Here is a 24916-nt window from a genome sequence, read left to right as displayed (position 1 = left end):
TTAAATTTGGAGCAAAGGGGGAATAGAAGCTGTATTTGGTAGTAAAGAAATGCAGCCCAATATATAAAAAAATAAAATAAATTAGTATGGATATTATTAAACAGAGTTATGTGACTATCATGTTACAGGAGAGGTTTTAACATTCAATTTTTCTTTCAGTACACTCAGTAGTAAAACATGCCCTTACTTCAATAGGAGATGAATGGAACCATTAAATGGAGTTGAATTATTATAGGCCACATGGTCTCTCTCCTTGTAATTTTCTTCATGTTGCAAGTATTTGTTTCTGTCTTGTTCTTGTGTTTACATTTTCTTGGCCCTTTTAGTGCGCTAAGGATGCATTTTTAAGTGGTCATAACACAGAAAACCCCACAAAATTACAGCCCTATAAATAATACCCTCAAGCATTAAAAAAGCCTGAGAAAATAGAAACACAAAGTCAAACCTTTTATTTAATAAAATATAGGCCATATTGGGGGGGGGGGGGAATAATTTCAAAAACTGGGAAATTACTTGGAAATATACTTAATTTTTATCTAATTTTTTTTATATACAGCCATCATTTTAGCACACAGGGGGGTTCTCTGGGGCAGGGAAATGCCAGGGCAGCAGAGACGCCCACCAGGAGCTGGCAGCTCTCCCAAAAGATACTGACAAGGCCTGGGTGTTGCCAGAGCAACCACAGCCACCCCCACACCTATAAAAAGCAGCCTAGGGAGCGCTAGCAACCAAGAGCACTAGCAAACAGTGTGACAAGGCAGTTTGCATGGAAGGGTGTTGTCACCCTACCAGCTCAAAAGGTCAGTTCAATTGGTGGTCATCACCCTCCCAAAAGGAGCTTAGCTATGGTATCCACCTGGCAGAAAGCTACATCCTTTGCACTCGCCAGAATGGATGTGGCTACCCAGACAGAGCTCCCACAAAAACATGCAGCCATCCAGGTCTCAGGCTGCAGGGCATGCCAGAGCCTTTCACTAGTAACAGACTGCAGTAGTGAGAACAGCTGTGTGAGGTGTGACCAAATAGATGGTCTGCTCAACCTGGCTACGGAGCTAAAAGAGGAAGCAGAAAGGTTAAGGAACATCAGGGAGTCTGAGAAAGAGATACACTGGTGGAAATATGCTTCACCCTCCCTGAGACAGAAACAGCAACAGCCACCAAAAACCACACGAGATCAAGGGGATCCTGTATGCTCTCCCCACCAGGCAGAAGGCAGTAGCTTAAAGGAAAGGAGTGAATGGAGGAGAGCCCACATGCAGGGTGGCAGGCCAACACAGAATCACAGAATGGTCGGGGTTGGAAGGGACCTCTGGAGATCATATAGTCCAACCCCCTACTAAAGCAGGTTCATCACCTAGAGCAGGTTGCACAGGATCACATCCAGGCAGGCTTTGAATATCTCCAGAGAAGGAGACTCCACAACCTCTCTCGGCAGCCTGTTCCACTGCTCTGTCACCCTCAAAATAAAAAAATTCTTCCTCATATTCAGGTGGAACTTCCTGTGTTGCAGTTTGTGCCTGTTGCCCTTTATCCTGTTGCTGGACACCACTGAAAAGAGCCAAGTCTGGCCCCATCTTCTTGACACTCACCCTTAAGATATTTGTAGGCATTGATAAGATCCCCTCTCAGTCTTCTCTTCTCCAGGCTAAACAGGCCCAGCTCTCTCATAAGGGAGATGCTCCAGTCCCCTCATCAACTTCAAACCCTCTCCGCTGGATCCTCTCCAGGAGTTCCCTGCCTCTATTGAAATGGGGACCCCAGAACTGGACACAGTACACCAGATGCAACTTCACCAGGGCAGAGTGGAGGGAAAGGATAATCTCCCTCGACCTGCTGGTCACACTTGTCCTAATGCCCCCCAGAATCCCATTGGCCTTCTTGGCCACGAGGGCACAATGCTGGCTCATGGTCAACTTGCTGTCCACCAGGACTCCCAGGTCATTCTCCACAGAGCTGCCTTCCAGCAGGTCAACCCCCAGCCTGTACTGGTGCATGGGGTTATTCCTCCCTAGGTGCAGGACCCTACGCTTGCCTTTGTTGACCTTCATTATGTTCCTCTCCGCCCAACACTCTAGCCTGTCCAGGTCTTGCTGAATGGCAGCACAGCTTTCTGGTGTGTCAACCTCCTCCCTGTTTACCTCGCCTTCCCAGGTGCCTCTGTACAACCGGTATGAGGCTCTGGATGTGGAAGGCCAGTCAGTGGATGATAGTCCATCTACACCAGAGGTGTTGCCAAGATCAGAAAGGCCTACCCTCCATTTCACAACCACCTCAATGAGGAAGAAAAGATGAATTATAGTGGTAGGTGACTCCCTTCTGAGGGGAACAGAGGGTCCAATATGCCAGACAGACCCTCCTCTTGGGGAAGTCTGCTGCCTCCCTGGGGCCTGGGTTACGGACATCACTAGGAAACTTCCTAGCCTGGTACAGCCCTCAGACTATTACCCATTATTGTTCTTCCACGTGGGTGGCAATGAAGTCACAACATATAGTCCAAGGGCAATCAAAAGAGACTTCAGGGCCTTGGGATGGTTGGTAAGGGAATCTGGAGCACAGGTAGTTTTTTTCCTCTATCCTTCCAGTTGCAGGCAGTGACATTGGAAGAAACAGATGGACCCAGTCTGTTAATACATGGCTCCATGGCTGGTGTCACTGCCAGAATTTTGAAGTTTTTGATAACAGGATGGTCTACATGTCACCAGGCCCGCTGGCATCAGATGGGATTCACCTTTATCAAAGGTGGAAGAGGGTCTTTGCTTATGAGCTAGTGAGGCTGATTGACAGAGCTTTGAACTAGACTTGAAGGGGGAGGGGCCTGTGGCAAGTCAAGGGACAACATGCCAAGGTTAGAGGGACAGGGTTCTAGTGAGGGTCCTCAACTTGTTGCTCTGAGACTTGCTGGGTACACTGGAGCACACTTGAAGTCTTAGAGAGATGAGCCAGAGGTTCCTGAAGTAATGGGTGCCAAGAGGGGAACAGCAGTGAAATACCTCAAAGGAATTAAGGGATTAAAGGGAATTTAAAAAGGTGACACTGCCAACAGCCCAGCTGAAGTGCCTCTATACCAACACACACAGCATGGGCAACAAACAGCAGCAGCTGGAAGCCACCGTGCTGCTCAAAAGCTACAACCTAGTTGCCATTACTGAAACTTGGTGGGACAAATCCTGTGACTGGAGTTCAGCTATTGATGGCTACAGGCTGTTCAGAAGGGGCATGAAAGGAAGGAGGGCTGGACAGGTTTCCCTCTATGTCAAGAAATGGGATAGATTGTGAAGAGCTGTCTCTGAAGAATAGCCATGAGCAGGTTGAAAGCTTATGGGTATGAATTAAGAGACTGAGGCAACAAAGGGAACCTTGTGGTTGGTATTTACTACAGGCCACCCGATCGAGGGGAGCCTGTTGCCAAAGCCTTCTTACTCCAGCTGCAGGAGGCATTGCACTCACAGGCTCTCATCCAGCTGGAGGGCTTCATCCACCCTGACATCTGCTGGATAAGCAGCACGGTGAGCTGTAGTCAATCCTGGAGACTCCTGGAATGCATTGAGGATAACTTCTTAAACCAGGTAATAGCCCTACCAGAGGGGGTGCGACAGTGGACCTGATGGTCACCAACACAAGTGAGCTAATCAGTGATATCAAGATTGGAGGCAACCTGGGCTGCAGTTATCATGCACTGGTGGAGTCCGCAGTCCTGATGGATATATGACAGGCAAAGAGTAAAGTCAGGACCCTGAATTTTTGGAAAGCAAATTTCCAGCTGGTTTAAGGAGTTAGTCAATAGGACCCCCTGGGAAACTGTCCTCAGGGACAAGGGAGCAGAACAGAGCTGGCACATCTTTAAGGATGTTGTCCCATAGAGTGTGAGAGCTCTCAGTCCCCAGGAGTAAGTATTCAGGAAAGGACAGCAAGAGACCAGTTTATCAAACTAAAGGGCAAGAAGGAAATGCACAGGCAGAGAAAGCAGGAACAGGTATTCTGGGAAGAATATAGGGGCACTGTCCGGTTGTGTAGGAATGGGGTCAGGAAGGCCAAGGCACAGCTGGGAATGAACTTGCCAAGGGATGCAAAGAATAATAAGAAGGGCTTCTATAGGTATATCATCCAGAAAAGGAAGGTCAAAGAAAGTCTACCTCCACTGATGAACATGACTGGCAAACTGGTAACAACAGACAAGGAGAAGGCCGAGGTACTCAACAACTTTTTTGCCTGTCTTCACTGGCAACCTGTCTTCCCACGCCTCTTGAGTAGATGGACCTCAAGGCAGGGACTGGGGGAGCAAAGTCCCCCCCTCTTTAATAGAAGAACAGGTTCAAGACCACCTGAGGAATCTGAACATACATAAGTCTATGGGACCTGACAAGAAGCATCCCAGAGTCCTGAGGGAATTGGCTGATGTAGTTGCCAAGCCACTCTCCATAATGTTTGAAAAGTCACGGCAGTCAGGTGAAGTCCCCAGTGACTGGAAAAAGGGAAACATTGCATCCATTTTTAAAAAGGGTAGAAAGGAGGACCCTGGGAACTACCAACCTGCCAGCTTCACATCTGTGCCTGGGAAGATCATGTAACAGATCCTCCAGGAAACTATGCTAAGGCACATGGAAGACAGGGACGTGATTCAAGACAGCCAGCATGGCTTCACCAAGGGCAAGTCCTGCCTGACCAACCTAGTGGCCTTCTACGATGGAGTGACTATATCAGTAGACAAGAGAAGAGCTATGGATATCATCTATCTGGACTTCTGTAAGGCCTTTGACACAATCCCCCACAACATCCTTCTCTCCAAATTGGAGAGAGATGGATTAGATGAGTGGACTGTTCGGTGGATGAGGAATTGGCTGGATGGTTGCATGCAGAGAGTAGTGGTCAACAGCTCAACATCCAGATGGAGTTCGGTGACAATTCGTGTCCTTCAGGGGTCTGGAGTGGGACCAGTACTGTTTAACGTCTTTGTCAGGGACATGGACAGTGGGATCAAACATACCCTCAGCAAGTTTGCAGATGACACCAAGCTGAGTGGTGTGGTCGATATGCCCGAGGAACGGGATGCCATTCAGAGGGACCTGGACAAGCTGGAGAAGTGGGCCTGTGTGAACCTCATGAGGTTCAACGAGGCCAAGTGCAAGGTGCTGCACCTGGGTCAGGGCAACCCCCGGTTATCAGTATGGGCTGGGGGATAAAGGGATTGAGAGCAGCCCTGCAGAGGAGGACATGGGGGTACTGGTGGATGAAAAGCTGGACATGAGCCAGCAATGTGCACTCGCAGCCCAGAAAGCCAACCATAGCCTGGGCTGCATAAAAAGAAGCATGGCCAGCAGGTTGAGGGAGGTGATTCTGCCCCTCTGCTCTGGTGAGACCCCACCTGGAGTACTGCATCCAGCTCTGGAGCCCTCAGTACAGGAAAGACATGGACCTGTCGGAGCAGGTCCAGAGGAGGGCCACAAAAATGATCAGAGGGATGGAACACCTCTCCTATGAGGAAAGGCTGAGAGAGTTGGGGTTGTTCAGCCTGGAGAAGAGAAGACTCCCGGGAGACCTTATTGGAGCCTTTCAGTAGTTAAAGGGGGCTTATAAGAAAGATAGGGACAGACGTTTTAGTAGGGCCTGTAGAGATGGGGCAAGGGGTAATGGTTTTAAACTAAAAGAGGGGAGATTCAGACTAGATATAGGAAGAAGGTTGGTTGGTTTGTTGGGGTTTTTTTATGATGAGGGTGGTGAAACACTGGAACAAGTTGCCCAGAGAGGTTGTAGATGCCCCATCCCCGGAAACATTCATTGTCCTGGTTTCAGCTGGGATAGAGTTATTTTTCTTTTCAGTGACTGGTATAATGCTGTGTTTTGGATTTATTATGAGAATAATGTTGATAACACACTGATGTTCTTAGTTGTTGCTAAGTAATGTTATACTAAGTCAAGGACTTTTCAGTTTCTCAGGCCTTGCTAGCAAAAAGGCTGGAGGGGCACAAGAAACTGGGAGGGGATACAGCCAGGACAGGTGGCCCAAACTAGTCAGAGGTATTCCATACCATATGATGTCACACTGAGTATATAAACTGGGGGGAGTTGGCCAGGGCCTGCCAGTCACTGCTCAGGGACTGGCTGGACATTGATCAGTGGGTGGTGAGCAGTTGTATTGTGCATCACTTGTTTTGTGGGTTTTTTTCCTTTTGGATTTTATTCCTCTCTCCCTCTTTCCTTTTCATTACAGTTATTATATTTCATTTTATTTCAATTATTAAATTGTTCTTATTTCAACCCATGAATTTTATTTTTTCCCAGTTCTTCTCCCCATCCCACCACGGGGGGGGGGGAGTGAGAAAGGGGCTGCATGGTTCTTAGCTTCCAACTGGGATTAAACCATGACAATCAAGTTGGATGTGGCTCTGAGCAACCTGATCTAGTTGAAGATGTCTCTGCTCATTGCAGGAGGTTGGACTAGATTACCTTTAAAGGTCCCTTCCAATCCAAACCATTCTATGATTCTATCATTTGTTGGGTAATATACAACACTAAGAAGATCTAGATCTTCCATAATATCTTAATGAAAACATCAGTTTGGACCTAGTAACAGGGAAAGTGATTTTTATGTAAAAACAGTGAATATTGCTAAATTACAGTGTGCTTATCATTTAGAAAGTGAAATACTTAAAAGCCATGAAATTAATAAAGGACATCTGAAATCTTACACTTGTCACATAATAAAAGAAAATACATTGACCTCTATCATAATGGCACCCTAGAATATCACACTCACTCATACAAGTGTTATCAAAGTTTCTCTGAGACAAGAATGTGTCATTTTTAATCAGTGGGAGATTGAGGCAGAAAGCAACAGATTTGGACAGACACCCAACTTTGTAAACCCAGTGGAGACGTGATCGCTCTTAGTTTCTATGCCAGAGAGAGTACCTGAAGTCCCATAAAGTTATATTTGCAGCCTATACCAGTGCAAACAAGAGGGTGATAAATACACTTGTGCTCCCTGATCGAGCTCCACATGCAGGTTCCTGGAAGCAGAACATACATAGCTCAGAGACCTTTAAAGGTCACTTCCAAGCCAAACTTTTCTATGATTATATGACTGCAAATTTGAAGGCACACAGACACCTGAATAAAGCTTACATGCTTCTCAAGCAAAAAAAAAAAAATAAATCTAGATTGATTTTTATTTTTAGCTCCTAAGGCCCAAATTCAAATAACAACTGATGCTTCTGATTTCTTTTTTGTTCACTTGCTTTTGCGTGAGGTACCAGACTGGAAGAGTAAATGGCTAAGATGGATGGGACAGGAACATGCACTCACTATATGCCAAATGTGTTTCCTCATTTCTTTTACATTATTACATTTTGTATGCAATAAAAATAGGTAAAATAAGTAAAACTTTTTCAGATAGAAAGTATTTACATCTTCTTTAGTAAGCAGAATGATCAGAGACCAATACTGAGGACTATGCCCTCCTCCAATGCTTTGGGAGATCAAATCCAAGCTAAACATTCAGCAAGTCTCATTTGTCTCTCACCTTCTTTTCTCCTCTGTCCCACTACCAAATGTCTAGAAACCAGTGAATACAGAAGAAAACAGATGTCAGTTTGCCAGCCTTTAACTAGAACAAGTATAGGACATTTTTCAAGCAGACTACCCTGAGCTATCACATCATTCAACACCAAAAAGGAGCAGATGTCAACAACTGCAAAGCAAAGGCCTAGGATATGATAATGTTTGAAGGAAGCTATGCCATTAACACAGAACACAGATTTGGTTTGTTGAACTCAGAAATTTCAGTCATTAGTTTTGAAAGACTGAAATCTAGAATCTTAGGATCTTGATTTAGGCTTTATTTTGAAATATCTGCTATCCTTGCCATGGGTTTAAAACTGCATGAAGGAGCAAAGCTTCCAAGTTGCCTTTCTAAGCCTGCATGTTCAATAATCTCTTTAAGAACTGCCTTGGGTATGTTTTAGTAACAATGTTTTATGACATCAAGAACATTTTCCAAAAACAAACCAAGTTACAATACCCTGAGCACCTTTTTGAGTCACGTGATTTTGAATGTATTGTTCATCGAGTAGGAGATACAAAGAAATAACACCAAAAGGATTTTGCCATTATCAAAAGTAGAATCATTAAATTTCACAGGCCTTAGAATCTTAGTATGCAATATACATAAATTTGAATTTAGAAAAACTAATAAAATACTGTATTTTTAAAGCCACTCTTATTAATATGCTTTCTCACCCCCTTGATCTCCACTGTGTAACGAGGACATGTGCAAAGCACAGTCTCAAACTTCAAGTAAACAAAACAAGTAGGTAATCTACATCTCCAAGTTTCAGAAATCAAACAAAAATAACTATAAAAGCAATCTTCTCCATTTAACTTCAATCTATAAGCTGAGTGATTAGAGAAGATCCTAAATTAAAACTATCAAGAAAACTCAGAACACTGTATGTAGTGAAATTGAGAAAATACACGTTCTTTTTTATCTCCTTAACCTGATTTCAGGAAGTAGCCTGTATCAAAATATTATCAACAAATATTAGAGATTGATTTAGGGGAAAAAGAGAAAGGAGTAGTTTTAATTATATGCCACATATATGCATATGGATGGAAAACAGGATACAAAACCTGCCTAACTTCTAAGTTACTCTAACATCAGCTTTAAACAAACCCCCTCACCTGTTCTGTAGATGAGGACATATTCTGAACAACAACAATATGATGGCTGGGGGTGGGGTGGGGGTGGAGATGGATGGTACAGAAGATTAAACAAACACCTCTTACACAAGGAAGGAGATACAAAAGATCCAAAGAAATTAAAGGAGAATGTCTATGGTTTATATATAATGTACAGCTTATCTAGAGAATTAATTGACAATAAACTGTTATAAGTTTAAAAGTTCTGCAAGATTTGGAAAAAAAACCCAAGAAATTTTAAGGAAAAGGCATAACAATAAGAGGACATAAAAATCCTAAGATAGAAAGGCGCAAAAGTCACACAGCTGTAGGACAAACCGATCTGGAAGCATATTGGAAACCTCAGAATTGGTCACTCTGTAAGCACCTTTCCCAGAGCTTGGGAAAGTTTTGCATCTGTTTCTGAAGCATCTGGTGCTAGCAACTATTTGAGATAGGTTACTGAAATGCTTGTTTATTCCTGTATGAAAATTCCTGTTACTAAAAAAATAATAAAGAAAATAGCAGCAAAATAAATAGCAATAAGAAAAGTATGCATCCTCCAAGTTTACTTTTCAGCCAACTCCAAATCTCTTCACTCCCCAGGCAACTCTTAATTCTGTATAGAACATATCCTGGACTAAATGAAAGCTAATCTGAGAGAATGAAAGCAATAACTACAATCTTAAGAAGAAATACTGTGACACTAGTCTGTTCAGAAAACACTCTTTTTAGTATTACAGTGATTTTATCAAGTGTCACTATAATAAGAAATAATTTCTAAAAGTAAGAATAAAACATAGTTATTTTATATGCTGTTAAATTTTTATTCAAGAGCACTTAAAAAGTATACATAGGCAACAGTACTGCTACTAATTTGTCATTCAATTGCTGTTTTATCCTTGATTTGTCCTCTACTGAATGACAAATCTCACATTACCAAAATGAACTAAGGACAGTTTAACTGTCAACCAAAAGGCTTATCAAACTTATAATTTTCAGCATTAAATAGCTGCATTGCATGAATACTAATCTCCTTTAAATAAGGACTTCCACATGAGAGATCTGAAGGGACAGCACTGAATGCTTAAACACATGATGCTAATCGGAATTCTCCATCCTTGTGAACATCCCATTAATTTACCTGATCCCCCAGATCCCTGGGCTGTCAGTCAGAGCAAAGAAATTCAAGTTTCAACATACAACTGTGGTAAAAAGCCATATGATACAGATTATCAGGAGCCCTCAGAGTAAAGAATCTATTCTTCTCATCACTTTTCTTCAGAAGCCCCAAACATTGGGTCATTGATTTGAAAGGACCCCAAAATGTACCAGCCATTGATAGTATTGCTAGAAATTCCATGCAACAAAGGCTTCTCCAAGTTACATAGTCTAATTTTACATCCTGTGTTTCTACAACCAGACACTTCTGTTCACAAACAGTGCTGTTTTTCTAAGCCTCCAAAATATCTAATGCAGTATCTACTGCGCATGTGTAGAAGAACTGAATGTCACATGTACAATCAGTGTAACTCTCCACATTAATCTGTTCCAGACTGAGAAGATCCCTAGATCAGCACTGAATCATAGTCTCTTAATTCCTTCAGGGAGACATGACCCATACAGGATAATGGGCAAAAACATCATTAAACCAGTTTTACATATTCTCCAGTGTGGTAACGCAAGTCGAGACGGACTGAAAAACACTATATCAGTGTGGCTGGGTTCAGACAAAATGGCCTTTATTGTTTTGTCATACTGCTTATATAACTTAGTACAGGTGTCAGACACTGATAGGCTTTCTGTCTTCTTGCTTGTTATTTGCTCTTGCCATTACATCCATATGCTGCGGTTTTAAGTTCCGGTTCTTCACATCCTGTTTACATGCTTGACATTTTTGTGGCTGTCTTAAGGGTACACGACTAAGTTTTCAAGGTCAACTAACTCATCTGCAGACCCACTGCAGACCCCTACAATTCCTCCTTTTTGTTTTTGAACAGCTAGTACCAGGTTTCCTGTGCGTTGCAGGGCCCTTTGCAAACACGACAGCAAACAAGGCAATAGCCAACAAACAATACAAGTAACTGGTTCCAATTTAGTGAATCAATGCCAAAAACCCCAAGATTTTCTTGGATTTTGGTAACATGTTGCTGCAATGGGGCGCCTAAATCCATGCAGCACATGCCATCAAAATCCTCACAGCCATGTCCCTGAGTCAACAATAAAAAGTCAATAGCTGCTCTGTTTTGTAAAACCGCATGTTGTACTGGTGACAAATCATCAGCTAACAATCCCAAAACACTAGAGGTTTGATTAGCATTCTTAACTACCTAACAAGCAAGGTGATTTAACTCTTTTAATGCTTTCCTTGCTGCTGCTTCGGGTAAGAGAAGAGCTGCTGCAATACGTTCCCATCGGTCCCATAAGTCAACTACATCATTACATGCTTCATCTAAAGCTATATTGCATTTAAGTGTGTTATGCTTATCAACATGTTCACGTGTTAACTTATGCGGGTGCCATGGTCCCATAAAAGATAGTTGTCCAAATGTACATGGCCCTCCTACTGGTTTGGCAGGAATGCCGTCCCATGCACGATCACCACAAATAAAAAGACACCATGTGGAAGTTTTCAAGGCCAATCAATACCTGTAGGGACCAGATCAGAGCTAGTGACCCAAATGTCTACACCAATTAGTACTGTTTTTCCAATACCTATTAATTGGTTCAATTGGCGTTCCAGAAATATTTGTGGGTTTATATAAAGGGACACCATTTTGATAGGGTTCATGGCCTCCTGTTACATTAGCATTTATATAAAAACAATTATCAGCATTCAAAGTGCCAACAATATCAATTTCTTGTGGGTTACTATTATACAGAGGTAACCAATCATCCCAAATATCAAGGTTTTCAGTAAGATTCTTCATTCCCCAAAGTCTTTGCCGAAATCGCATGTTCAGCTTTTGCACAATAATGTCTGTTAACACACGTTGCAAATCAGTTTCGTGGAAGGGCACACCAACTAGACATGTGTGGAAAGGTTGACTGCCTTGCACCAGAGACACACCAAACCAGGAATGGTTCAGTTGCCGTGCTAAGGAGACCCACACATTAGTTGTTGGGTTGATCGGTGGCAGCAGTGCTCCCACGGTCTGGCACGCTAAGCTCAGGCCACACACAGCAAGCAGGTATTCATCACAGACCTTCATCTGTAGAGACACAAGCATAACCTCTTCCCCAAGTTAACAATTCATGCGGCCCTGACCAATGCCCAGTATAAGGGTCTTTCATGCGTACTAAGACACCTTTGTGCTTTTGTTGCTTATCACCAACTGACACAAAGTGCCGCACAATGGGAAGCACCGTATGGTCAACAGAGATTTTCAAAAAGTTCAAAACATAGCATGCTTTCTCTAATCATGCCTCTGGGGTCATTCCCTTCATTCCCCCTTTTTGTTTTTCAAGCAGGCGTTTAAGTGTACCGTTCATGCATTCAACAATGGCTTGGCCCATGGGGGAATGGGGAATACCAAATTTGTGGGAGATCCCCCACAGTGAAAGGACTGACGGACTTAAAAGTTATAGGCAGGTCCATGGTCCATTTTGATTTCAAGGGGGACAACGAGCACAGAAAAAGCACATTGCCAGAGCCAAATGACGTCACGACTGGTCTCACCTGTGTGGGCAGTAGCAATCATTGCAGCAGAATATGTATCTATTGTAACATGGACATATTTTTGTCTGCCAAACTCGCTGTAATGAGTTACATCTGTTTTCCAAAGTTGTAAAGCTTGAAGGCCTCTAGGATTAACTCCATAATTTGGCACGGAGGTAACATTTTGACAGTCTGGACAGGCTGCAACAATGCTGCGTGCATCAGACTGAGAGAGACCCTTTTGACCAAATTGATGATACAAAGATCACCAATTCTGATGATAAAATTGGTGGGCTAACATGGCCTGCTGGTGAACATCAGGAACAGGCACCGACAGAACCACAGAAACTAGAGCATCAACTCTAGCATTGCCTTCAATTACAAAACCAGGTAGGGAAGTATGGCTGTTAACATGCATAACATAAAATGAAGAATGGTGTTTCCAAATTTCTTCCCAAACTAAAGTCAAAACTGCAAAAAGCTTGGGATTGTTGACATGGCCAAGGACATCCATATCTAACCTGGGAAGGAGGGCTGCCACATATGCCGAATCAGTAACAAGATTAAGAGGGCCTGGGAAGTATTGAAATGCCAAGGCCGCAGCCCGCAACTCTATGACTTGCGGGGATCCTTCCTGATACACAATTTGGGAATGCCACTGCCCATCCTGCTCCAAGCAACTGCAGCTTTTCCCATTTCTCCAGACCCATCTGTAAATACTGTGTCGACTTTGACTGCTCACCTCTGACTTAGTTAGATCTACAGTCATTTTCAAAAGTGGATGAGGTGGATGATGGTACTGAACTTGCCCTTGAAAATTGGCAAGAACCACTTGAAGGGCAGTAGAGTTTGACAGTGCACATTCAAAATAGAATTGTTGTACAAGGATAATCACAGCTGACGGATCAACTCCAGTCAAATCTAAACATCTTTTTCAGATTTTTATGATCAAAACGGCAACAAATTTGTACCATCCAACAGCAGTTTTCTTAGACTGCAAAGGCAAAAACAACCATTTGAGTACATGCAGTGGATCTTCCCAAGCCTGGTTCCATTGGGCCAACAGCATAAGGAGAAGATTGGCCCATTAAAATAAAACCACTTAAAGGAAGCATGATATCTACACGCGACACGTTGCACAGAGATCAACTGTTCGACTTCTTTCACAAGTGCCAAGGCTGCAGGTGTTAAACACCTTGGGGCTAAAAGATCTGCATCTCCTTTTAAAAGTTGCAAAAGAGGTTGCATCTGTTCATTAGTAAGGCCTAAATAAGGTCATAGCCAATTCAGCATTCCTGCAAGTTTTTGGACATCATTCAAGGTCTTTACATCCAGTTTCAAATTGATAGGTTGTGGAGACACAGTTCTCTTCAGAACAATCATGCCTATATTTTTTACGTGATCTAACATTAGGGTGGACCACTGAGCCTGATGCTGAGAGCTGGCAAACTGTCCAGTACTCATCAACACATCAGGCCCATTACCAAATCGGGGATCATCTTGTGGAAAGTTCAAATTCTGCAGCCCTTGCTGTTCCGCGGCTGCACGCCAGGTGGTGTGCAAGACCGCTACTTGCACAGGTTGGAAAATGATCTGCGCCAACTGAGAAATGGAGGAAACGTGGGCCGGCACAAATGTCGATGGGAATCAGGGAGGCAGGGACCGGTCTGCCGAGGTTTCTGCCTGTCGTCCTCGGAATCGCTACCGAACATAGGTCGACGCCGTTGGGCAGATTTGGGGGCTTCGGGACACTGAGGAGTGGCGCCTGGCAAGGGGCACAAACTCTCCCCCTCCCCTGCTACCTCACCCTCTTGTCTGCTGTCTGGAGGGGGATCCGGGGGAGGTTTGGGTGGTACACGGTACACCCCCACTCACGTCTTGCTGACTTTTCAAACGTTTCACAGTATCTCTAAGCAGTCCCCATGTAATCAAAAGCCCCGACTCCTCTTTGTCCTCTTTCGCCGCAGCTTCTAACAGTTTCGATCCTAAATCCTCCCAGGTCGACACACTAAAAGCAGTCACAGCGGACACTTCTATTCCTTGTCTCTTGGCCCACAATAACATACGTCTTAACCGCAGCTCGTCTAAAGTAGTTCCACGCTTCTGTAACACTAACTTCCAGATTGACAGCACAATGGTATCTTCTTTAGATAAATTAGTCCCCATGTTGTCCCTGGTGGCTCACCTTTCCGGTGTCACATTCTCCTGGGATCTTGCAGCCGCTCGCTGCGCTATTCCACTTCACCAGGCTCTGTCTCCCTGTGGATAACTGGCTAGCTGAAAAAGGTCACATAGACATAGTCCAGCTGGCTGGACAAAAATGCACATCGCACTCAGCTTATCTGAAGTAAAGCAAAAATACACTGTCCTTGGCTGTTTTTGTTACACAATAACAAGAAGATTGTGGTCGGTAAACAATGTTGCAGGAGGGAACAGATAACTACAGAAGAGAAACTAGGGGCGTGTTGCAGAATGGCTGTGTGATCATGGCCATGACTCCCTTAAAGATCTTTGTGAAACAAAGTTAGCGTAAGTTAGCTGAAGCAGGCCTTGCAGCTATGCTGAGGCACGCTGATAAGGAAGCTGAGAAAAACACTGACCTTGTGCCTAATGTTGTAAATAACTTTGAGGAATTCGCGTAGACAAGAGAGGAAAAAAAAAATACGTAGCTAGCTATCCGCAGAAACCGCAAGTAGGAGGACGTATGAAAATGTAACCCTTTAGAGCTTAGCCAATCAGCAGATGACTTGTAGGCATAATTAACTGGAACTGTATATAAGACATAATCGCGCCGTAATAAATCGAAGCTTGCTTTATCACTCATATTGAGTCGGCTGCTTGCTTTCCCTCGCTCGTCGCAAGTGGCGCCTGAACAGGGACACCTAACCTTGTTCTTCACCGGACAGCGAGGACGGAGAAGCACTGGTAGCAGCGACCAGAGAGCAGAAGATCGGCTGATGCTGGCATCGTACCCAATCCATGCTTGAGCCCAGGATAATTCAAGAAGGGGTTTGCCATCCGTGAGCTGCTACCCAAGGGAAAAGGCTGCAACAAAGAGGACTTTAACGAGTGCACAATGGAAAAAGAGGTAGCGCTAGCACTTTTACAATGCTTTTTAGAAAAGCGGGGAGTAGGCCCTTTAAAAGATCTGGCCGGGTTAATTGCATTAGGTAAAGCAAAAGGATATTTTGCAGATCCTGAGCATATGTTTGAAGTAGAAGAATGGCGTAATTATGGGGATTGTTTATGGGATTTAGTAATAGATGATGATAAGGCAGCAAAAAAATTGATGAAATCATGGCATGAAGTAACTAATTGTATAAAAAGATATCAAGCAGAAAAGCGCCTTGCTGCAGCAGTAACAAGCCGACTTGCAAGCTCAGATCCTAATGCAGGAAAAATTATGCCATGTGAAAATTACATTCCAATACCCCCTTTATCACAAACAGTGCCCTCTGTACCACCTATAGAGCCCACTGCACCACCTCCAGACCCTTCGTGTCCTCCGCCCCCCCCCTCCGGCGCAGTAGCCTCGGGGGGGCCAGAGGGCGGGGACACATCTGACAAAAGTGCTGCTGAGGAAGAAAATAACAGTGGGCAGTCAATACAAAATTCTAAAAAAAAAAAATAAAAAAATAATTAAAAAAAAAAGGAACAAAAAAATACAGTAAACAAACTGGTGCGTTCTACACGCATTAATTGGCAAAAAATAGCACAAGAAGCAGCTGCTCAGGGAATATTTGATATTGCTGAGCAAGTCAACCCCCCACAAGCTTTCCCTGTAACGTATCAGATGAATGCCGCTAACCAAAGACAGGGAACCTGGGAGGCTTTGATTGGAAAATATTAAGTCAGTTACGTAGTACAGTGAATGAGTCAGGCCTCCACAGTGAGCCCACCAGATATACCTAACTTTATGAAAGGGCCGTTATTGTGCCAGTGTATTCTGGAGAATAGTAACAGTTACACCAAAGTCATTTTAGTAACCCTGCCCTTAGATTCTTCTGTAGAAACAATGCTAGAGCGAATGAGTTGGGTGCCAGTAGGTCAGCAAGCCTTGCTAGTGGAAGCAATCCAAGCAGTAGGGAGAGATTTAGTGCAAGCCCAAAGTCAGGCTTTTGCAGCGCTTGCGCCTCTGTGCCCCCCTGGGGCTACCGCGCCCCCAAAGCCAGCAACCACCATGTGCCGAGACTTCCCCTGCTATCGATGCGGGAAGCCAGGACATACCCGTGACCGATGTCGACAACGTCAAGTGTGGTGCCAAAATTGTCAGCGAGGGACCCACAGCACCAACGTCTGTCGGCAGACAGGAAACGAGAAACCGAGCGCGAGGAGCCGCAGCGCGTCGACCCCAATTGCGACTCTTGTCACCTTCACGACACCCCCTCCAGGAGACATGACCAACTCTTATCGGCAGACACCGTGTTACAACCCGCCACCCGAAGGAGCCTCGGCCTGGACCTGGCAACAGCAGTAGATACAACATTAATTGACAACCGACCACAAAAAATCGCAACTTGTGTCCGAGGACCTCTGATAATTAATGGACAAAGTTATGATGCTCTATTATTAGGGCGGTCTTCTGGTAGGTTAAAAAGACTGTTGCAAAGTGTGTTGCTTATAGTAATAATTGTTATCATTGGATTTATATGTTTAAGCTGTGCTCTCTCTTGTATTCAAAAATTAATCGAGCGTGTAACTGGACAAGTTTTGCTTGCGCAAAGAGAAAAAGGGGGAAATGTTGCAGAATGGCTGTGTGATCATGGCCATGACTCCCTTAAAGATCTTTGTGAAACAAAGTTAGCGTAAGTTAGCTGAAGCAGGCCTTGCAGCTATGCTGAGGCACGCTGATAAGGAAGCTGAGAAAAACACTGACCTTGTGCCTAATGTTGTAAATAACTTTGAGGAATTCGCGTAGACAAGAGAGGAAAAAAAAAATATGTAGCTAGCTATCCGCAGAAACTGCAAGTAGGAGGACGTATGAAAATGTAACCCTTTAGAGCTTAGCCAATCAGCAGATGACTTGTAGGCATAATTAACTGGAACTGTATATAAGACATAATCGCGCCGTAATAAATCGAAGTTTGCTTTATCACTCATATTGAGTCGGCTGCTTGCTTTCCCTCGCTCGTCGCAGGGGCGGGCTTGGTATTTAGGCAACTAACCAATAATGAGCTTAACTTTTGTAATATGTATGAGCTAATTATAACAAGGCATAAAAGATGACTGTAAGGCACAATAAATGAAGTCTGCTGATCACCCATATTGAGTGACTGTGTCTTCCCTCCATTGCGACAAATGGCACCCGAACAGGGACCCTAGAGAGGGCTGAACCTGCGAGCCACGAGTCGACGGAGATCGGGTACCGGTCCTGAAAGCAGCGCAGGAGGCGGAAGGGCACAGTCCCCACACCCGGGAGCACCTACAGAGGGTCCCGCCAGCCACGCGTCGCCGAAGTCTCGCAAAGGCTGCAACAGCGCTGACGACGGTGATATGGAGAAATAGTGTGAAATGGGGACAATGGACATCGAATGTGATTGTATAGGTCTGCTCGAGGAATGTGGGTATGGTGACTAGTCATGGGTGCGGTGTCTGGTCACATAGGCACACAGCCTTGAGGAGACGCCTGCCCTTCTTCCTCTAACAAAGGGGAGACGCCTGCCCTTCTTCCTTTAACAAAGGGGCTATTTAAAAAAGAATGAGAAAAGGATGAGAGATATTCCAATGCTATCTAGAGGGAGGGAGTGCTAAGTCTCCTTGCTGGAGAAGATGGGATAGTCACAAGAACATGAATCACCTACAAACCTGCAAGACCACCACATTCCAGGCAAAGGACTGATAAGCTAATTAACATACGAAGCGAGAGTAAGCGGGTTTAGGTAAGGAATATGTATAGGCGTTAATTGAATATTCATTTGTTTTATTGTAAAAATGTGAGATGGTTCGTCACTTCGGGCATGCACGCTTGTGGAGGAGCGATCCCCCGTGCATCTGCGCGCAATAAACATACCTACTTTATAACTTTCAAGTTATAGAGTCTAATTCCGCACGTCAACGATATGGAGAGACAAGCGACGTATGATTTGCTCAAATGCTTTTTAGAAAAATGGAGCATTCGGGGCATAGATTGTAAAAAGGAATTACCAGGGTTATTAGCGTATGGGGTAGCGAGGGGTCATTTTGGGAATCCGGATACGTTTTTTGAGCATCCAGAGTGGCGTAATTATGGGGACACACTGTTTGCCAAAGTAATAGCCGACAATAAAACAGCTAAAAAACTGATGAAACCGTGGCAAGCTGTCGCTAATGCCCTTTTGCAACATCGAGCCTAACAGAGAGCGGCTGCTGCTGCCTCTGGGCGGCTGGGAGTTGCAAGCGGGACTGCAATAGCCACACAGCAGGGGGAATCGGCTTCCCCCCCCCGATTGCCCGCTGCCTCCCTCGGTGCGTACGCTGACGGTTCAACAGGGGACTGCGGGAAGGTGGGACCAGTCGCCCTTCCCGTCGCTGCCCTCTTCGAATCCCTCAGCCCCTCCGTCGGGGAATGATGACATAAGCGAGGAAATAGACCGTAAAAACCCGGTAGAGAGTAGGGAATGTACAAATCCTTTTGCGGACTGTCTTCAGGTTGCCCAAAATAGGCAAAAGGTCTGGAAGCAGATAGCAGAAAGCGCTATGCTTGAGGGTGAACGCGATTTTGCCGCGGGAATTGTGCATGAGGCTTTCCCAGTCACGTATTCACAGCCAGATGCGCAGGGGAATATCACGGTTTCTATCACTAACTTAGATTGGAAATTATTAACTCAGCTACGGGCTATGGTGAGTGAGTCAGGTTTGAAAGGGGAACCCACCAGGCAAATGTTAGATTATATTTGGGGAACTAATATCTTACTCCCGAGTGACATACGCAGTATAATGAAGTTAATCTTGAGCCAACATCAGCAGCTTCTGTTTAACGCTCATTGGCAGGCTGCTTGTCAGGAATCGATAGCAGTGGTTAGACAGCCAGGGGACCCACTGCATGGGGTTACTCTACAGGAGCTGATGGGTTTAGGACCCTATTTTCGAACCGAAGCTCAGGCACTGATGGGACCGGATAAGGCAAAGGAAGCGATGAGGCTAGCTAGACTAGCGCTTGACCGTATAAAGGAACCTGGGGGAATCCCTTCATATATGGGAATCAAGCAGGGAAGAGAGGAGCCATTTGGGTTATTTATCGATCGGGTAGCAAACGCCATACAGGCGGCTGGGGTGCAAGACTATCTCAAAGGCTCCATTTTAAAGCAGTGTGCCATACAGAATTGTAACCCAGCCACACGTAACATCCTAGCTACGCTACCAGGGACATGGACCATAGAAGAAGCTTTGGAAAGAATGGCACAAGTGCCAGTCGGGCCCCAGGCTATGTTAGTCGAGGCAATAAAAAAACTAGGGAGTGCTTTAAAAGAGCAGGCGCAGGCTACCCAAAGTCAGGTCTTGGCAGCCCTTGCTCCTTTGCAAGCCTTTGCTGGGCGATCAAATGCCCGCGGCCCATCTCGTCTACGGTGCTTCCGTTGCGGTGTCACCGGACACATGAGATGGGACTGCAATGTCAAACGAAGCTGCTTGTCGTCGATCAGGAAACGGGCGACCCAGCAGGAAGAGCCACCCCGCGCCGACACAAAAAGCGGCTGCTTGCCCAGCAGCACAAAATCCTTTCCTCTCCGACCCGCAACCAGCGGAAGCCTCGGCTTGGACCTGGCAACAACAGTAGATTGTACCCTATTGGACTCAAAGCCTACAAAACTTGCTACTGGCATACAAGGCCAATTTGTATAAGCGGACAAGCTGTTGGAGCATTACTCATAGGGCGTTCATCAGCCACCATGTTGGGACTCAATGTTTTGGTGGGACTGATTGATAAGGACTTTCACGGAGAAATTCATATTATGGCTCAGACGCTGTTTCCCCCACTCTTTATACCTAAAGGGACCAAGATAGCCCAGTTGATTCCACTACTGCATCTTGCGGGCACCCTCCAACCATTGCAAGAACAACCTCGAGGACAAGGTAACTTTGGGTCTACGGGACAAATGGCTTTACTGACTATTGGCTTGCGTCAACGACCACGGCGATCGGTCACGGTGCAGTATGGAGACCAGACACTCTCGATTACTGTGCTGTTGGATACTGGCGCTGATGTCTCTATAATCAGTGCACACAAATGGCCGGCGCATTGGCCAACCTGTACGAACAGTGCCACAGTTGCAGGAGTAGGAGGATTGACCCTCGCTCACAAATCCCCCCTTCTACGATGAACTATAGCTGACAAAGTTATAAATTGTTGTGTCTTGATTATTCCACTGCCTGAGGGGGTGCATGCTTTGATAGGCCGCGATATCTTGGCCCAAATGGGGATGGTCCTCACTTCAGACCTCCCTTTCTAGGAGCGGCCATTGCTTGGACTTTCCCGATCCCACTCCGATGGAAGACAGAGGAACCAGTGTGGATAGAGCAGTGGCCGTTAAAAAGGGAAAGTCTAGAACAGGCGCATGAACTGGTTAAAGAGCAGTATCAACAAGATCATTTGCGTCTGTCAACGAGCCCCTGGAATACCCCCATCTTTGTTATCAAGAAAAAGTCTGGAAAATATCGATTGCTTCTGCGAGCGGTAAACAAACAGATGTATGATATGGGGGCCTTACAACCCGGTTTACCCAACCCAGCTATGATACCGAAAGGGTGGCATTTACTCATTGTAGATTTGAAAGACTGCTTTTTCACAATTGCTTTACATGAAGATGATAAGCGCAGATTTGCCTTTACCTTACCCGCGATCAACCGGGAGGGACCGGATCAGCGCTTTGAATGGACGGTCCTCCCTCAAGGAATGAGAAATTCGCCCACCTTGTGTCAACTCTATGTTGCTGCCACACTACAACCTTTGCGACAATGCTGGGCTAAGACTTTAATCTACCATTATATGGATGACATCTTGTTAGCACAGCCGACACCCTTCTCTTTACAACAAAAACAGGTTTTAACAGAACAACTCAAGCATAGAGGCTTGGTAGTAGCACCCGAAAAGGTGCAAGAATCAAGCCCCTGGAAGTATCTGGGGTGGCACATTACTGATACAACAATTCAGCCTCAAAAGTTGTCACTCCTTCTGGATATCCGAACCCTTCACGATGCCCAACGACTGCTTGGTGATCTGCAATGGCTCCGACCTGTAGTGGGCATCCCCAATGAACTATTAAATCAACTACGCCCCCTGTTGAGAGGGACAGATCCCTCAACCCCAGTACAGCTTACTGAACAGCAAGAACAAACATTACAACAAATAGCATCAATGGTGACTACGCGCTCCACGCATCGGCGTGTTGTAGGGTTACCCATCGATTTGACTATCTTATGTGGCACTCAGTACCTCATGGGTGCTCTAACACAGCAAAAAATAAAAACGGAGGAGAAAGGGGAGTACACCACCATCGTATTGGAATGGATAGCTCCCCCGCTGCAACCACGATGCACAATACAAGACAAAATTTCTACGCTGTCGGAGCTGATCAAGAAAGGTCGCTGTCGTATCTTACAGGTGGATGGCACTCCTCCTGGCACGATATGGGTGCCGATGAGACACGTCGACTTGGAGTGGTACTTGCAGAACTCTGAGGAACTGCAGGCTGCATTACTCCACGATGGAGCAGCGATAATAGTGAAACCACTCCCATCGCCCATCCTGTCGTGGATGGAGAACATGGGCTGGATTGTTAAGCCGAAGCGATCCAGCCAGCCTATCCCGCATGCTCTTACAGCCTTTACTGATACGGGTCGACGCTCTAGGACCGCTGCCATAACGTGGAAAGATGAGCAAGGGTGGCAATGCCAAATTCTACAAGCGCAGCCAAAGGATTCCCTACAGACGCTAGAACTCTTTGCAGTGCTCTGGACATTTATTAGATGGAGAGATGTCCCACTGAACGTAGTCACAGATTCTCTCTATGTTGCCGGCATAGTCAGCCGGATTGAAGATGCAAGCGTGCGTGATTTAAAGAATCAATGCTTGACAGAACTGCTTGTGAGCTTGCAGCTTGCAATCGCACAGAGATCGGAATCGTATGCGGTGATCCATATCCGAAGCCATCAGTGGGAAGGCGGCCTCAGAGAGGGCAATGCTCGAGCTGATCATCTCGTCACAATTGCTACTGAACCCCCATTAGCACCACATTGTCGAGCCCGAGAAGCCCATTCGATCTTCCATCAAAATGCGAAGGGGCTGGCACGAGCCTACAAACTCTCTATGGAGGAGGCTCGGGCCATTGTGAAGGCTTGCCCTATATGTAGTCACCATAACTCAGGCTTAGGGCTCGGTTGCGGGGTCAACCCGCGAGGACTAAAGTCTAATGATGTTTGGCAGATGGATGTTACTCATGTTCCTGCATTCGGTCGATTGAAATATGTGCATGTTACTATAGACACCTATAGCCATATGTTATGGGCCACACCACAGCCCGGGGAAAAGGTCCGGGACATGCGCCGGCATTTAACTAGTTGCTTTGCTGTTTTAAGGGTGCCTATTACTATTCAAACTGATAACGGTGCTGCATATGGTAGCGGATTACTTAAACGCTTTATGCAAATGTGGAATATTAAACATGTTACTGCAATCCCTCATTCTCCAACTGGACAAGCAATCGTAGAGCGGGCTAACGGGACGCTAAAACGTTATATAGAAAAGTTCAAAGAGATTCAGGATGTAAAAGAAAGGGTAGAGAAGGCTCTTTTTGTGCTTAATCATTTGTGTGTATTTGGGGACAGTAATGAGCCACCTATAATAAGGCACCACGCTGGCTCAGAACCCCCCAGGCCACCACACATGAAAGTACTGTATAAGGATGCAAAAACAGGACAATGGGTAGGTCCTGTGGAGGTGATTTATGTGGGGCGTGGTTATGTCTGCATTTCTACCGATTCAGGCACTATTTGGGTTCCCAGCCATTGGGTAAAACCTGCTGTAGAGCACGCTGGAGGAGCTCGACGCGAGAACGCTGCTTCGCCTGCACCTTGCGAAAGGCCCTGTTCTGGAACCTATTCGACATCTGTTCCGATCCCACATACAGGGGACCACGCATGAAAAACTCAAACTTTTGACAGCAAAGATACAATCTCATAGCAAATGGGATTATTATTTTTGATCATTATTGTAATAGTTTTAGTAGTGCTTAGCTGTGTATTTTCCTGTGTTAAAACGCTGTTATTGAAAATGGTCAACCAAGCCTATGTCACCCAAAATAAAAACGGGGGAATTGTGGATAACTGGCTAGCTGAAAAAGGTCACATAGACATAGTCCAGCTGGCTGGACAAAAATGCACATCGCACTCAGCTTATCTGAAGTAAAGCAAAAATACACTGTCCTTGGCTGTTCTTGTTACACAATAACAAGAAGATTGCGGTCGGTAAACAATGTTGCAGGAGGGAACAGATAACTACAGAAGAGAAACTAGGGGCGGGCTTGATATTTAGGCAACTAACCAATAATGAGCTTAACTTTTGTAATATGTATGAGCTAATTATAACAAGGCATAAAAGATGACTGTAAGGCACAATAAACGAAGTCTGCTGATCACTCATATTGAGTGACTGTGTCTTCCCTTCGTCACGACATCTCCCCAGCAACCCATTGGTCACAGTCTCAAGATCTCCTTCTGACACCACTTATTCGGGGTCACGTCGGGATCACCAATCGTAGTGATGCAAGTCGAGACGGACTGAAAAACACTATATCAGTGTGGCTGGGTTCAGACAAAATGGCCTTTATTGTTTTGTCATACTGCTTATATAACTTAGATAGTACAGGTGTCAGACACTGATAGGCTTTCTGTCTTCTTCTTCTTGCTTGCTATTTGCTCTTGCCATTACATCCATATGCTGCGGTTTTAAGTTCCAGGTTTTCACATCCTGTTTACATGCTTGACATTTTTGTGGCTGTCTTAAGGGTACATGACTAAGTCTTCAAGGTCAGCTAACTCATCTGCAGACCCGCTGCAGACCCCTACACTCCAGTCTTCTAGCTCTCAGGCTATGCACAGTGTAAGATAGAGCAAAAAACATCGGTTTGATTTTCATACACCTGGCTCACATCATAAGCTGGAACCAAGGATGCCCCCATTCCCCTCTTTTTTTTTCCTGAAAGTACCTGAACCTGTCCATTATCTGCACTAAAATGTAATCAGTACAAATATACCAACAAACCCTACATGTAAATATGCAGATCAAAAGTTCTTCAACATAGTATCAAACAAAGTTAAGAGAATTTTTTTTACATGGGATAATTACAACTACATATAGTCATGCTTGCAGATGCTTTCTTTGTGAGGACTGTATTTTCCCCTGCATGCACAAAGTTGCACTACCCAAACTTGTGGGGAACTCAGGCTTTTAACTAAGGAAAACATTTGTTTAAATACTTCCCTCAAGCAAGGTGTCAGCAGGAGCTCTGACCACCTATCCTTAAAGGCTATTATGAATACTTTGAATCCAAATAAACACAAACACCTTCTGCATAAGCCCTTGAAAACCAGTGTAAAATTGTACTGCAACTG

General features: G+C 45.0%; 1 pseudogene; it reads left to right on the top strand.

The window, feature by feature from the left end:
- The first annotated feature begins 890 nt into the window (after window positions 1-890).
- On the top strand, window positions 891-14086 carry LOC130141894 (uncharacterized; annotated as a pseudogene).
- Window positions 14087-24916: the final 10830 nt, after the last annotated feature.

The sequence above is a fragment of the Falco biarmicus genome, chromosome W, assembly GCF_023638135.1.
Source record: "Falco biarmicus isolate bFalBia1 chromosome W, bFalBia1.pri, whole genome shotgun sequence".
NCBI lineage: Eukaryota > Metazoa > Chordata > Aves > Falconiformes > Falconidae > Falco > Falco biarmicus.
This window is presented reverse-complemented; position numbering and strand designations above follow the sequence as displayed.